This window comes from Pseudophryne corroboree, chromosome 5 (genome assembly GCF_028390025.1).
Source record: "Pseudophryne corroboree isolate aPseCor3 chromosome 5, aPseCor3.hap2, whole genome shotgun sequence".
Taxonomy (NCBI): domain Eukaryota; kingdom Metazoa; phylum Chordata; class Amphibia; order Anura; family Myobatrachidae; genus Pseudophryne; species Pseudophryne corroboree.
In genome coordinates this window covers 146616148-146632231 of record NC_086448.1, presented here as the reverse complement: position 1 = coordinate 146632231, position 16084 = coordinate 146616148, and the positions used below count along the sequence as shown (strand labels likewise).

Sequence of the window (16084 nt, the reverse complement as noted above, 5' to 3'; positions counted from 1 at the left end):
GGGCCACGCCCATAAAACGGTGGCCAAACGCCGCCGTTCCGCACCCTCCCGCCCAGCGACCGCCTCTGCCTGTCAATCAGGCAGAGGCGATCGCAGCCCAGCTACGGCCTTCGCCGTCTGGCATGCGTCGGCGGACTACGGCGCCGGCGCATGCGCAGTGGGTACCCGTTCGCTCGGCTGCGATAAAAAGCAGCGAGTGAATGAGACAGAATGACCCCCAGAGTTCTGTCCGATAACTGACCTATCACAATCTTGTAGTGCAACTGGATAAAAGGTACTGTATTGCAGCTCATTATATTGGATTATAGGAAATTAAAACACAATATTTTGCTGGCAAACTGGGCAAAACCATGTTGCACTGCAGGTGGGTCAGATGTAACATGTGCAGAGAGTTAGAGTTGGGTGGGCTATATTGTTTCTGTGCATGGTACATACTGGCTGCTTTACTTTTAGACTGCAATTTAGATTTCAGTTTGAACACAACTCACCCAAATCTAACTTTCTGTGCACGTTACATCTGCCCCACCTGCAGTGCACAAGGTTTTGCCCAGTTGCTAACAACTCTGACTAACCCCCTATACGCCTAAACACTGATAAACCTTTAGAGTAGTCACAATCTGATAGCTGGCAGAAAACGTGTCACTCCATCTAAAAGGCATTTTACTAGATGTCTTATTAAACAGCCAGCAGAAGAAAAAAAAAGGCAGTATAAATATAACAGAGCAGAGCAGTGCAACTACCCAGCAACGACTGTACAGTCCCCTTCAATCCAGATTGTGCTGCCTAAATCAGAACTGTATGGAGGTATATTTATAAGCCTGCAAATGTGTCATCAGTTTGGCGCTGATTCCGAGTTGCACGTGCTGCGTTGCTTTAGCGGCTTTTGCTGCAGTCGCAGCTTATGCTAATTCTAGTAAAAGCAGCTCTCCTGTGGCACATGCGCGAGTCTTAATTCGCTTTGTCTGTCGGCTATCACAACCATCGGAAGCACCATCGGAACCGGCACCAGTCCCATTGTTAGGAGGAGAGTCTCTGGCAGAGTATGGCGTCCAATGCACGCCAATAAGCATCTGAGTTCACAGAAACTCATATGACAACCCCGCGATGCTCCCATAATGCGCTCATCAGGCAAAATATCTAAATGCATCCCTTTAGCCACCTCCCAGTCACAGCCCTGGAACCCTCAATTCATTCTAGTATGATTACGGCTCATCTGGATCTGCAGCTCTGCATACAGACTGTTAGGCGCCGGGGTCCGCTCGTCGGTGCGGCCCGGCGCCTAGCAACCAGGGACGCCGTGCGCGTACAGCCGCCGGCTCCCTGGCAACGCTGGACGCCGGGCGCACGGAGCCGCACGGACCCTAGCAACGGGGACGCCACTGACGGACCGCGTTCCCCGTTGCTGGGTCCATTTTAATTAATAGGACACGTTTCCTGGCCATGCAGCTAGGCAGCTGTATGGCATCTAATCCAATCAGCCTCTAAACAGCTGATTGGAGGACTCCCTGTTAAATACACTTCCTGGGCTTCTCACAGACGCCGGTAATAGCTTCTTGCATGCTGTATCTGTTTGCTGAGAGTGTTTCCAGTCCTGCTGTATCCGGTCGTTCCTGTTCTCAGTTGTCCTGTACTCGGAAGTCGTCATCTGTTCCTGGAGTCCTGACTGAGCACCTTTGAACATCCAGTGGTGTTCGTGAGTCACGGCGTAGCCGTGTGTTGCGGCTTGGCCGCTTTATCATTTATTATTTATTATGTGTTTCTGAGCTTTTGCGGAGGATTCCGCTCCCACAGATCCACTCTGGTATCCAGCGGTGCTGGGTAGGAGTAACGGACTAGTGGATTTTGGTTGTCCTTTTCCCTGGCGGGTTTCCGCACATACCTCAGCTTTTGTCAGTTAGCTTGTAGCCCCTGGCCTGGTTGTTTAGTCAGAGGGCCCCTTGTTATCACCCTGTCTCGGATTTCCCTTTGTCTCCCATTAAGACCTGAGGGGGCATCGGAGTTGGGCAGACATAATCCGCCCTTCAAACGCGGCTGCCATGGGCTCAAGCAACCATAGTCTCGCAGGGGATTTCTGACAGCACGGGCGAGACAACGGAGTTAGGGCGCCAGGGGCTACTTTCTATTCCCGCTTCCTTCCCCAGCATTACGTTCCAGTGCTCCGGTCCTTGCAATAGGACCTCCTCAGACCAGAGTGCTGGAATCATAACATTATTACCGGCCACACCCAAACTTAAAATTAAACAGGGTTTGATTTTTTCCTTATTCAGTTTTGTAAGATTTATCTGCCTCATGAATCCCACTGGTTTAGGGCCAAATCCTGGCCAGCTCCTAGTTAGCCAGATTCAAGAACTTACTCAGATGGTTCAGGATCTTTCCCTTCGGGTGAAGTCGCAGGAAGATCTTTTACGAACTTCCCGAGGGTAGTCCCTGAACCAAAAATGCACTTGCCTGACCTCTTTTCTGGTGATAGGAAGGAGTTTTTTTTAATTTTAAAGAGTCCTGTAAACTTTATTTTCGTTTAAGACCAATCTCCTCAGGTACTGAATCTCAGCGGGTCGGAATTATTATTTCTATGCTCCAGGGGGATCCTCAGACCTGGGCTTTTGGTTTAAAAGCAGAGGATCCGGCATTGTTGTCAGTAGACGCCTTTCTGGGGTCTTTAGGGCTTTTGTATGATGACCCTGACAGAGAGGCATCCGCTGAGAGTCAGTTACGCGCTCTCAGACAGGGTAGAAATCCTGCAGAGGTTTATTCTACGGAGTTTCGCCGTTGGTCGAACGACTGTGGCTGGAATGACCCAGCCCTGCGCAGTCAGTTTTGCCTCGGCTTATCTGAGTCTATAAAAGACAGTCTCCTTCAGTATCCCGCTCCTGAGACTCTCGATAAACTCATGGAGCTTTCTATTAAGATTGATCGTCGTCTCAGAGAGCGGAGGGCTGAAAAAGGAGCACCTATCAGGTCTACTCCATGTGTATTTTCCATTCCTGAGGACATAGAGGAGCCCATGCAGATGGGTCTCTCCCGGCTGTCTCCAGAAGAAAGAGCCAGAAGGCAAAACTCTGGTCTTTGTTTGTACTGTGGGGGTAAGGGACATTTTGCCCGTAATTGTCCGAATAAGTCGGGAAACGCCTCGACCAAGTGAATTGTGAGGGGGTTCACTTTGGTCTGCAGCTTATCTCCTCGAATAACTCCCTTTTAGTCCCAGCTAAAGTTTCCTTTGGCAGCCTCAGTTCTTCGGTGTCGGCTTTTGTTGACAGTGGAGCTGCAGGGAACTTTATGGACTTAACGTGGGCCAAGGCCTTGGGTATTCCTCAGTTAGCTTTGGGTAGGTGTATCACCATGCATGGTTTAGATGGGAGTCCCTTGTCCAATGGGGTTATTTCCCTCTGTACACCCCCTGTACTACTTACAGTAGGAGTTCTTCATTCCGAAAAAATTGAGTTTTTCCTTACCCATTGCCCAGCAGTTCCAGTGGTTCTGGGTCACCCTTGGCTGGCCTTTCATAATCCCATCATTGATTGGCAGTCGGGGGAGATCTCACAATGGGGTACCATCTGTAATAAGGAATGTATTTCATTTCCCGTCAGAATAGCTGCTGCCATTCCCGAACCCATTCCCGTGGAATACCAGGACTTTGTTGATGTATTTTCCAAGGGCAATGCGGACATTCTGCCTCCCCATCGGCCTTATGATTGTGCTATTGAGCTAATTCATGGTGCCACATTGCCAAAGGGAAGGTTATATACATTGTCCGGGCCAGAAACTGCGGCCATGAATGAGTATGTTAAGGAGAGCCTAGGGAAAGGATTTATCAGGCCATCTAAATCCCCTTTAAGTGCAGGCTTCTTCTTTGTGGAGAAGAAAGATGGATCACTCAGACCTTGCATTGACTTTAGAGCCCTGAATAAGATCTCAGTTAAAAATACTTACCCTCTGCCACTGATTTCTGTCCTCTTTGATCAGCTGCGTTCGGCTGTGATTTTTTCTAAAATTGACCTGAGGGGAGCGTATAACCTCATCCGAATCAAGTCGGGAGATGAATGGAAGACGGCGTTCAGTACTCAGTCGGGTCACTACGAGTATCTGGTGATGCCGTTCGGCTTGTCTAACGCTCCGGCAGTTTTCCAAGATCTCATTAACGATGTGCTCCGTGATTTTCTAGGAAGATTCGTGGTCGTTTACTTAGACGACATCCTGATCTATTCTGACTCTATTGAACAACATGTTACCCAGGTGCGTCAGGTTCTTCAAAAATTACGTGAAAATCACCTATATGCCAAGCTGGAGAAGTGTGAGTTTCATGTCACGGAGGTATCCTTTTTAGGGTACATTATTTCCCCTCGGGGATTCTGTATGGAACCTAAGAAGCTCCAAGCCATCCTTAGTTGGGCGCAACCCACCAACTTAAAAGCAATTCAGCGCTTTTTAGGGTTTGCGAATTATTATAGAAGATTTATTCATGCTTTTTCCGACCTGGTTGCTCCCATTGTGGCACTGACTAAGAAGGGAGCGGATCCTACCAACTGGTCACGTGAAGCTGAGTTATCCTTTCAGGCCTTGAAACAAGCTTTTGTCTCAGCCCCAGTCCTCAGACATCCCAACCCTGAATTGCCCTTCATTGTTGAGGGTGATGCCTCGGAGGTTGGAGTGGGGGCTATCCTATCTCAGAAGGATCCGGACTCTCTAGAACTACATCCTTGTGCCTTTATGTCCAGGAAATTCTCATCCGCTGAATCCAACTACGATGTTGGTAACCGGGAGTTACTGGCTATTAAATGGGCTTTCGAGGAGTGGAGGCATTGGCTTGAGGGAGCAACACATACCATTTCAGTATTGACTGACCACAAAAATCTTCAGTACATCGAATCAGCTAAGCGGCTGAATGCCCGGCAGGCTCGTTGGGCTTTATTTTTTACTCGTTTCAAGTTTATTATCACCTTTAGGCCAGGTTCCAAGAATACCAAGGCGGATGCCCTGTCACGCAGTTTTCTTCCAGTTCATAATAACAGTCCTGTTACTCCCATACTTCCGTCTTCAGTCATTTGGGCAGGCCTCACACAAGATTTATTTACCCAGTTAAAGCAGCTTCAACATCAAGCTCCTGGAAATACTCCTGCTGGTCGTCTTTACGTCCCTGAGTTTTTGAGAGCTACTGTTTTGACTGAGTTTCATGATAGCAAAGTTGCCGGGCATCCGGGGATCTCTAAGACTTTGGAATTAGTCTCCCGCTCAGTATGGTGGCCTGGTCTTTCTAAAGACATTAAGGAGTTTGTTTTTTCTTGTCAGGTCTGTGCACAGCATAAGGTTCCCCGTTCCTTGCCTATCGGGCAACTTATGCACTTAAATGTTCCTCTCAGGCCATGGTCTCATATTTCCATGGATTTTGTGGTAGACCTCCCTCTGTCAGCCGGATTCCGAGTCATATGGGTGGTAGTGGACCGTTTTAGCAAGATGGCCCATTTCATTGCTCTTCCCCGACTGCCATCTGCCCAGGGATTGGCAGTTTTGTTTCTCCGCCATGTTTTCAGACTTCATGGGTTGCCCACTGATATTGTTTCTGATCGGGGTCCACAATTCATTGCACAATTCTGGAAGTCTTTTTGTGCCTCATTAAAGATGAAATTGTCTTTAACATCCGGCTACCATCCCCAATCCAACGGGCAGACCGAGCAAGTTAATCAATCATTAAAACAGTATTTGCGTTTGTACTCAGCCAAACTCCAGAATGATTGGTCCGAGTTTCTTCCTTTGGCGGAGTTTGCTTACAACAATTCTTGTCATTCCTCCACTAATGTGTCTCCATTCTTTTCAGTTTTTGGTTTTCACCCCAGAGCTAATTCTTTTTTTCAACATTCCTCTGTTTCCTCGCTAACCTTAACCTCTCATCTCAGAGTCATTTGGAAAAAAGTGCACCTTGCTCTCAGAAAAGCGGCATTTCGAGAGAAAAAATTTTCTGACAGGCTCCGGCGTCCTTGCACTTTTAAGGTGGGAGATAGGGTATGGTTGTCGACTCGTAACATTAAACTTCGACAAACCTCAGCTAGATTGGGCCCCAAATTTATTGGACCATTTCATATTATTAAAAAAATCAATCCAGTTGCTTTCCGGTTACGTTTACCAAGAGCTCTCCGGATCGGAAATACGTTCCATTGCTCCCTGTTGAAACCATACGTTTCTTCCAGTAGATTTCCTCGGAAGATCTCTCAGGGGAAATCACCAGTAGATGTACAGGGTCATCAGGAGTTCTTGGTGGAGAAGGTTCTCGATTCCAAATTGTCCCGGGGTCGGCTTTATTTTCTGGTGCACTGGAGAGGCTATGGTCCAGAGGAAAGGTCTTGGGTCCTGGATAAGGATCTCCATGCCCCGAGGCTCAAGAGGGCATTTTTTCGGGAATTTCCTCGGAAACCTGGCTTTAGGGGTTCCTTGACCCCTCCTCAAGGGGGGGGTACTGTTAGGCGCCGGGGTCCGCTCGTCGGTGCGGCCCGGCGCCTAGCAACCAGGGACGCCGTGCGCGTACAGCCGCCGGCTCCCTGGCAACGCTGGACGCCGGGCGCACGGAGCCGCACGGACCCTAGCAACGGGGACGCCACTGACGGACCGCGTTCCCCGTTGCTGGGTCCATTTTAATTAATAGGACACATGTTTCCTGGCCATGCAGCTAGGCAGCTGTATGGCATCTAATCCAATCAGCCTCTAAACAGCTGATTGGAGGACTCCCTGTTAAATACACTTCCTGGGCTTCTCACAGACGCCGGTAATAGCTTCTTGCATGCTGTATCTGTTTGCTGAGAGTGTTTCCAGTCCTGCTGTATCCGGTCGTTCCTGTTCTCAGTTGTCCTGTACTCGGAAGTCGTCATCTGTTCCTGGAGTCCTGACTGAGCACCTTTGAACATCCAGTGGTGTTCAGGAGTCACGGCGTAGCCGTGTGTTGCGGCTTGGCCGCTTTATCATTTATTATTTATTATTTGTGTTTCGGAGCTTTTGCGGAGGATTCCGCTCCCACAGATCCACTCTGGTATCCAGCGGTGCTGGGTAGGAGTAACGGACTAGTGGATTTTGGTTGTCCTTTTCCCTGGCGGGTTTCCGCACATACCTCAGCTTTTGTCAGTTAGCTTGTAGCCCCTGGCCTGGTTGTTTAGTCAGAGGGCCCCTTGTTATCACCCTGTCTCGGATTTCCCTTTGTCTCCCATTAAGACCTGAGGGGGCATCGGAGTTGGGCAGACATAATCCGCCCTTCAAACGCGGCTGCCATGGGCTCAAGCAACCATAGTCTCGCAGGGGATTTCTGACAGCACGGGCGAGACAACGGAGTTAGGGCGCCAGGGGCTACTTTCTATTCCCGCTTCCTTCCCCAGCATTACGTTCCAGTGCTCCGGTCCTTGCAATAGGACCTCCTCAGACCAGAGTGCTGGAATCATAAAATTCGCCATGCAGCATGCACTGTTCCACCCTTTAGGTATTTAGACACGTACGCATTTGACAGAAATCACTGATCTATTTTTTTTCTAAACAGCTAATTTAATTCATTTTCTATCACTTGTTCAGTACTGTACTTTTACTCTCTCTTTAAATCTCATTATATATGTATGGCATAAAGAGAAATGTGCCTAAAGCTGCGGATCGGAACGATATTGGGTACATCATCTAGTGTGTACCATGATATGCAGGCTCCAGCAGGTCGCCAGCGACATCCCCCATCGGCAACAGGGGATGTCGCTAGTTATGATATACTGCAGCATGTCACGTGTGTGTCCCCCCCCCTCCCCCCCGTTTCCCTCATCAGGCCCGTCATCGCATGTCTGTATGCCCTTGCTGCATGTGGGTCCAGTCGGCGGCGTTGTCAGGCTACACATCACTGAGTGTGTACCCAGCTTTAAATCCACAAAATTACAATGTATAGGAACCCAGGTTTATAACCTGGAAAAAAACTTGGATGTATCAATATTTTTCAGAGGCACATTTCCACGTGTGATGTATTAATAAGCTTACCATACTATCCCTTTACACCAGGACACTCATGAATTACACAGGTTCCGTGGCTGGCTGACCTCAAGCCTACATTTCACCAGATTGTAATCAATCACAGAACCTGTGTAATCCATGAGCGTTCTGGTTTAAAGGGTATGCGGTTAGCATACCGCCGTCGGTATACCGGCGAGGTAGGCGATTCCACATCTATGGATGTCCACAACACCCATAGATGGAGAATAGACGCTCGCCACCGAGCCCTGCAGTGTGACGAGTGCAGCGAGCCGGCAAGGGGGTTCATATCGCTCGCTCCCCTACCAGCATTCTACCACTCGGCAGGCCGTTGTCGGTATACTGACATTCGGTATCCCGTGCGGTGGTGACACATACCGAACCGGTTTAATGGGATGGTATGGTACGCCTATGTACAGTTTTAAGGGCCTGATTCTGATTTTCCCCAAGTTTATCACCTGCTCAGAGTTGGTGAATTGAAATTTGCGGTAAAATTACCGCAAAACTGTTTTACACAGACAATTGAGTAGGCGCTTTGGCAAATTTACCACAATTTCACAGTAATTTCACGTCTTCTTACCATGAAAAAGCATTTTCGCCGGTAAATGAATTCCCCTCTATAGCTGAAAACAGCGTTGCCACACTAGTTTAGTCACGAGTTCTGCTCGCACCTCAGGAGGAGTACAAGAAGAAATCCACTAGTCGAGCTCTACACAGCGGTCAAATGAATAGCTCTGGGACCTACTTCCCACGCTATTCATATCACACTGAACTGAACAGCCCCTATTGGTAGTAAAAAAAAAATTCAAGAGACACTAATAAGCAACTATAGCCGAGGTTACATAGCCAATGGTATTTGAGATATGTTTTTTAAAAAAATAGAAATAGTACTATTTTAAAAACCAAAAGTAAGTCTGTAAAGGGGCATTTACTATATAGACTCATATAAACAATTATTTGTAGTGTCACAACAATTTACATATATCCCCCTGGTGTTCAAAACACTTAATAAACCAGTCAGTGGGTAGCAGTCACATTCGTGCAGACCGCTGTTTAGCTGGTCCTTTCGACGAGAACAATTTCCATCCTGACATGTTTACGGACTTTCTTTACATGTCATACAGTATTTAGCATTTTGAATACTCTGCAAAAACAACTATATCATTATAAAGTCCAGAACATACTAATAGCTACTGACAGTTGAATTAAATCTGAAGAATTAGTGAAATTTGCATTTGGTGAGCGTGATCTGTGCAGCAACAATGCAGTCGCACAAAGCACTTCTTTCGCGACAGTTCCATGCTATTCTCAGTGTTGCATATGGGGAAAGGAAGCCAGTGTCAGACAGATCCCTTGCACTCACCATGGACTGGTGCATGTGGTGATAGTAATGTCGGTTGCAGCTGTGGACTAAAGAACAGTGGGTGGGGTGGCTTCACAAGAATCTCCACATTAGCCCTGCGGACACTCATATTAGCATAAGGCTTCTGTGGCATCATGCAGAAATAAACGTTATGGTAAGAACTTACCGTTGATAACGTGATTTCTCTTATGTCCACAGGTATCCACAGGATAACATTGGGATATTGTCGAGCGACAGCGAAAATGGCACCAACACGGTCACGAGCTTTCTGGCCTCCCAGGATGCATTGGGGCCTCCACTATATAGTCCCGCCCACTGACTCAGTCAGATCAGTTCTTTCCACAGCGATTATAGGCAGGAACATTAGGTAGAGACCTGTACAGGCGATAAGAACACACATGCACACCCTTCCATACAAGAAGGAAGAGGTTTTTAGTGTTTGTCTAGATCCTCAAATCAGATGCGTCCGGGTGGGATCCCTGTGGATACCTGTGGACATAAGAGAAATCACGTTATCAACGGTAAGTTCTTACCAGAACGTTTATTTCTCTGGCTCGGTCCACAGGATTATCCACAGGATAACATTGGGATTCCCAAAGCCATTTTAGTGGTGGGGACGCTCCTGATTGCACAGGAGGACCTTTCGCCCGAAGTCTGCGTCATGAGAGGCAAAAGTATCCAAGGCATAATGTCTGATGAATGTGTTTATGGAAGACCATGTGGCTGCCTTACATATCTGTTCTGCTGATGCACCCTGTTGTGCTGCCCAAGAAGGACCTACCTTACGTGTAGAGTGTGCAGAGACATTAGCCGGAATAGGGAGATCTGCATGAGAATAAGCTTCAGATATTACCACTCGGAGCCATCTCGCCAGCGTCTGTTTACTAGCAGGCCAACCTCTCCTATGGAATCCGTAGAGGATGAAGAGGGAATCTGTTTTCCTGATGGCACTAGTACGATCTATATAGATTTTTAAAGACCGGACCACGTCCAGTGACGCTTCTCCCGCAGATAGTCCCGATACCTGAAAAGCTGGGACTACAATCTCTTCATTCAGGTGAAACTTTGACACCACCTTTGGAAGATAACTAGATCTCGTTCTGAGAACTGCTCTGTCTGGAAAAAAACTTAGGAAAGGAGACTTACATGATAATGCTCCTAAATCTGACACTCTTCTGGCTGACGCCATTGCCAGTAAAAAAAGAACTTTAATCGTTAACCACTTAAGATCCGCTCTCTCAAGTGGTTCAAACAAAGGACCCTGGAGAAATTTAAGAACTAAATTCAAATCCCAGGGAGCTGCAGGAGGAACAAATGGAGGTTGAATATGTACTACTCCTTGGAGAAACGTACGTACATCCTGTAGGTCAGCAATCTTCTGCTGAAACCATACAGTCAACGCTGAGACTTGCACCCTCAAGGAAGCAACCTTCAACCCCTTATCCAATCCTGCCTGCAGAAAATCCAAAATTCTAGCTACTTTAAAGGCTCTTGGATTGTAATTTTTTCCAGAACACCAATGAATATAGGCTTGCCATATTCTATGATATACACGGGCCGAAGAAGGCTTTCTTGCTCTAAGCATGGTTTGGATTACTTGCTTTGAAAATCCTTTAGCCTCTAAGATAGAGGTTTCAACAGCCACGCCGTCAAAGACAGGCGATCCAGATGACTGTGACAACAAGGACCCTGCATTAACAGATCTGGACATTGAGGGAGCAGTATCGGTGCTTCCACGGACATTCTCCACAGATCTGTGTACCAATGCCTTCTTGGCCAAGCTGGAGCTATTAGAATGATTGCTCCTTTTGCCTGTTTTATCTTTCTCACTACTCTGGGTAACCGAGATATTGGAGGGAACAGATATGCCAGCTGAAACCTCCATTCTACTGACAGTGCGTCTACCAGGACTGCTCCTGGGTCCCTTGTTCTTGATCCGTACCTCGGAACTTTGTTGTTTAGACGAGACGCCATAAGGTCTATCTCCGGTAGACCCCATCTGTTCACCAGTGTATGAAACACTTCTGGGTGTAGTGCCCATTCGGTTTCCTGAATGGTGTGCCGGCTGAGAAAATCCGCTTCCCAATTTAGTACACCCGGGACAAATACTGCTGACAATGCTGGGAGATGGAGTTCTGCCCACTTTAGAATGGGAGTTACTTCCTCAATCAGACTCTTGCTGTGAGTCCCTCCTTGATGATTTAGGTATGCTACTGCCGTCGCATTGTCTGAGCGGATCTGGACTGGTCTTCCTTGTAGATTGTCCTTTGCCAGAACTAGGGCCAAGTAAATGGCTCTTATTTCTAACAGATTTATCGGCAGGCGACTTTCCCTTGCGGTCCATTTTCCCTGGAACCATAGGCTTCCGAGTACCGCCCCCCAACCTTGCAGGCTGGCATCTGTCGTCAGGACTTGCCACTCTTTTATCCAAAAGGGTCTCCCCTTGTTTAAATGGTCTGTCTGTAGCCACCATGCTAGAGACCTTTTTACATTTACTGGAATCTTTATCATCTGCTTCTTTATTGTTTGATGATTTCCGTTCCATTTTGTCAAAATGAGATGCTGCAATGGTCTGGAGTGGAATTGCGCATATTCTACCATGTCGAACGTTGATACCATCAGACCCAACAGTCGCATTGCTGCATGGACTGACATTGTCTGGGCTTGCAACGCTTCCTGAGCCATGACCTGCACCTTGACTATTTTCTTCTCTGGTAAGAGAACTCTCTGTAGGTCTGAATCCAATATGGCTCCCAAATGAACCATCCGCTGTGATGGATTCAGGGACGACTTCTCCCAATTTATGAGCCACCCGTGTCTCTGTAAACAAACTATCGTCTGTTGGAGATGGCTCAACAGTAAATCTTGCGACTGTGCTAAGATTAATAGGTCGTCTAGGTATGGGAATATCCTTATCCCTTGTTTGCGCAGACAAGCTGCCATAACCACCATGATCTTGGTAAACACCCTGGGTGCTGTAGCCAGCCCGAAGGGCAGAGCTTGGAACTGGAAGTGTTCCTTGAGGATGGCAAACCTGAGGTAACACTGATGTGATAGTGCTATAGGCACATGTAGGTAAGCATCCCGCACATCCAGAGATACCATATAGTCTCCCGGTTCCATAGCCAACATTATGGAGCGTAACGTCTCCATGTGGAACTTCGGGATCCATATGTAATTGTTCAACATCTTCAGATTTAAAATTGGTCGATATGACCCATTTGGTTTCTGGATTAGAAACAGATTGGAGTAATACCCCTGTCCCTTTTGTGATGGAGGTACTGGGACAATCACACCTGACTGCAGTAATTTTTGGACTGCTTCTTGCAGGGCTTTGGCCTTCGACTCTATACGAGACGGGCTGGTGCAAAAAAATATTTGAGGAGGCTGCCTCCTGAATGGGAACCCATACCCCTGAGATACTACCTTCTGCACCCAGGTATCTGTTGTTGACTGTTGCCATGTGGGTGCAAATTGCAGGAGTCGGCCCCCAACCCTGGAATCCTCCAGGCGGAGGCCCGTCTCTTCAGGCTGAGGGCTTTTGTTCAGGTTTGGAAGCTGGCTTTTTGCTAGCCCACTGTTCCCTACCCCTGGATTTAAACTGGGGTTGTTTAGGCTCCTCTTTACCTTTCGCTTTGCTTTGCCAGCGAAATGAGCGAAATTTTAAACCCTTGGACTTAGTGTTGTAGGTAGCCGGAAATCTGACCTTCTTCGATTCAGCCTCTGACTCTAGGATATCCGATAAAGGTTTTCCAAATAATATATTACCCACGAAAGGCAATGCTTCCAATTCCTTCTTGGACTCCGCATCTGCCTTCCAGGTCCGTAGCCAGACTGCTCTGCGAGCGACTACTGCCAGGGCTGAAGCTTTAGAAGCAACAGTGCCTACATCAATGGCTGCTTCTTCTAAATACTGGGCAGATTGTCTTAAACGGCAAAGACGATCCTCTTGCTCCCTAGTAGGAGAGGGGATGTCATTCTCTAGTTCCTCTATCCATTCGCCCATTGCCTTTGCTACCCAGGCCGAAGCCATAGCAGGTCTTACCACTGCACCCACAAGAGAAAAAATATTTTTCAATAGGCTCTCTACCCTCCTGTCTGTGACATAATTCAAAGAGGTAGATGACAGTGGCAAAGCAGATTTGTGCACTAGTCGCAGAACATGTGCATCTACTTTTGGAGGAACTTCTCTCTTCGAACAATCTCCAGCAGGAAATGGATAATAAGAATCCCATCTCCTAGGAATCTTATACTTTTTACCGGGCGCTGCCCAAGACTCATCCATCATTTCCGTCAACTCCTCTGACGCTGGAAATTCAGCTTTCACTGACTTTGTTCGTTTGAATACAGGTGCTTTTGCTTTTAACGCTGTCTTGGCTGGTTCTTCCAGAGAAAGCACAGCCTTTACTGCATTAATGAGTTCAGCTACATCATCTGAACTAAAGCTCTGCGACTGATCATCATACGGAGTTGAATCTATTGTTTCCGCATCATCATCCGATGTATCCTCTTGTGTAGTCTGCCATACAGACGTATCTGTCTTAGTCTTACCTATCCCTTGGTTGCTTGTAGAGGCTACTGGAACAGTGGCGTAAGTTCGTCCTAGTCGCCCGGAGGCATGATACATTTTGGTGCCCCCCTACACATACACACACATACCATATGTAGCTATCCGGCACCCAGGGTGAACAGTAGCAGCGTGCTCAGGTACCTTTCCCAATAGTAATATAGATACACATAGAAAGTGGACGCACTCCAAGTCAGTCATTACAATAAAACAGACACCAGCATACCATTATAGTACACCTACAGTGCTCCCTCACCCGCCAGGTCTCCATGGAGATGCTTTGGCGCAGCGGTGTGCCAATATAATTAGTGTTCACTGTGGTATTTTTTTTTAGGGCAGGGTGCTGATCACGGGGAGGGCACATTTTTCATTCGGGAGGGCACATTTTTAAGTTAGATGGGCAAACTTAGGTACATACTATAATGCTTGGTGCTCCCATTCCTATGGCCAAAACATGGACAGTGCGCACCGAAGGTGCGCAGCAAAAATCTAGGGGCGTTGTTTCGTGGGGAAGGTAGTGCCCCTAATACACATTGCACCAGTTAGAACCTCCTATACACACTGCGCCAGGTAGAGCACGTTATACATATTGCGCCAGATAGAGCACATTATACACATTGCGTCAGATAGAGCACATTATACACATTGCGTCAGGTAGGGAGCACTGAGGCACATTGCACCAGGTAGAGAGCACTGAGACACATTGCACCAGGTAAAGAGCACTGAGGCACAATGCACCAGGTAGAGAGCACTGAGATACATTGCACCAGGTAGAGAGCACTGAGACACATTGCACCAGGTAGAGAGCACTGAGGCACACTGCACCAGGTAGAGAGCACTGAGGCACACTGCACCAGGTAGAGAGCACTGAGGCACACTGCACCAGGTAAAGAGCACTGAGGCACACTGCACCAGGTAGAGAGCACTGAGGCACACTGCACCAGGTAGAGAGCACTGAGGCACACTGCACCAGGTAGAGAGCACTGAGGCACACTGCACCAGGTAGAGAGCACTGAGGCACACTGCACCAGGTAGAGAGCACTGAGGCACACTGCACCAGGCAGAGAGCACTGAGGCACACTGCACCAGGTAAAGAGCACTGAGGCACACTGCACCAGGTAAAGAGCACTGAGGCACACTGCACCAGGTAAAGAGCACTGAGGCACACTGCACCAGGTAGAGAGCACTGAGGCACACTGCACCAGGTAGAGAGCACTGAGGCACACTGCACCAGGTAGAGAGCACTGAGGCACACTGCACCAGGTAGGGAGCACTGAGGCACACTGCACCAGGTAGGGAGCACTGAGGCACACTGCACCAGGTAGAGAGCACTGAGGCACACTGCACCAGGTAGAGAGCACTGAGGCACACTACACCAGGTAGAGAGCACTGAGGCACACTGCACCAGGTAGAGAGCACTCAGGCACACTGCACCAGGTAGGGAGCACTGAGGCACACTGCACCAGGTAGGGAGCACTGAGGCACACTGCACCAGGTAGAGAGCACTGAGGCACACTGCACCAGGTAGAGAGCACTGAGGCACACTACACCAGGTAGAGAGCACTCAGGAACACTGCACCAGGTAGGGAGCACTGAGGCACACTGCACCAGGTAGGGAGCACTGAGGCACACTGCACCAGGTAGAGAGCACTGAGGCACACTGCACCAGGTAGAGAGCACTGAGATACATTGCACCAGGTAGAGAGCACTGAGACACACTGCACCAGGTAGAGAGCACTGAGATACATTGCACCAGGTAGAGAGCACTGAGATTAATGTTTACAGCTGCAAAATACTTACAAGGTTAATTTAGCCCAGGGGGACTCTCATGTACGTACCGGGTCTGGCGGCGCACGGCTGGCCGACGTGGAGGGGTCCGGCAGGCAGCAAACGGCGGGGCGGCAGGGCGCACAAAAACTGGCAGGGCGGGATTCAGCTGTCTAAAAAAGGGGCAGACACCTAGCGTGAACACTAGATATATATTAAAAAAAACACAAACGCCTCATTCACTTAAACACTCACACACGTCTCACTTAAACACACACGCCTCTCACTTACATACACATGCCTCTCACTTACACACACCTCTCACACACGTGCCTCTCACTTACACACACCTCTCACAAAAGTGCCTCTCACATACACGTGCCTCTCATATACACATGCCTCTCACT

The 16084-nt window shown here is 48.2% G+C and overlaps 1 protein-coding gene across 2 annotated transcripts in view; it reads right to left on the bottom strand.

The window, feature by feature from the left end:
• Positions 1 to 16084, bottom strand: part of DNAH11 (dynein axonemal heavy chain 11) — a 561376-nt gene that overhangs the window by 540966 nt on the left and 4326 nt on the right. The window contains exon 2 of one of the 2 annotated variants that reach the window (XM_063921778.1): positions 15749 to 15850. The exons of the other annotated variant lie outside the window; for it this stretch is intronic. The gene's annotated coding sequence lies outside the window, so the exon portion shown is untranslated. The remainder of the gene's footprint in view (positions 1 to 15748; positions 15851 to 16084) is intronic. 2 annotated transcript variants of the gene reach the window in all.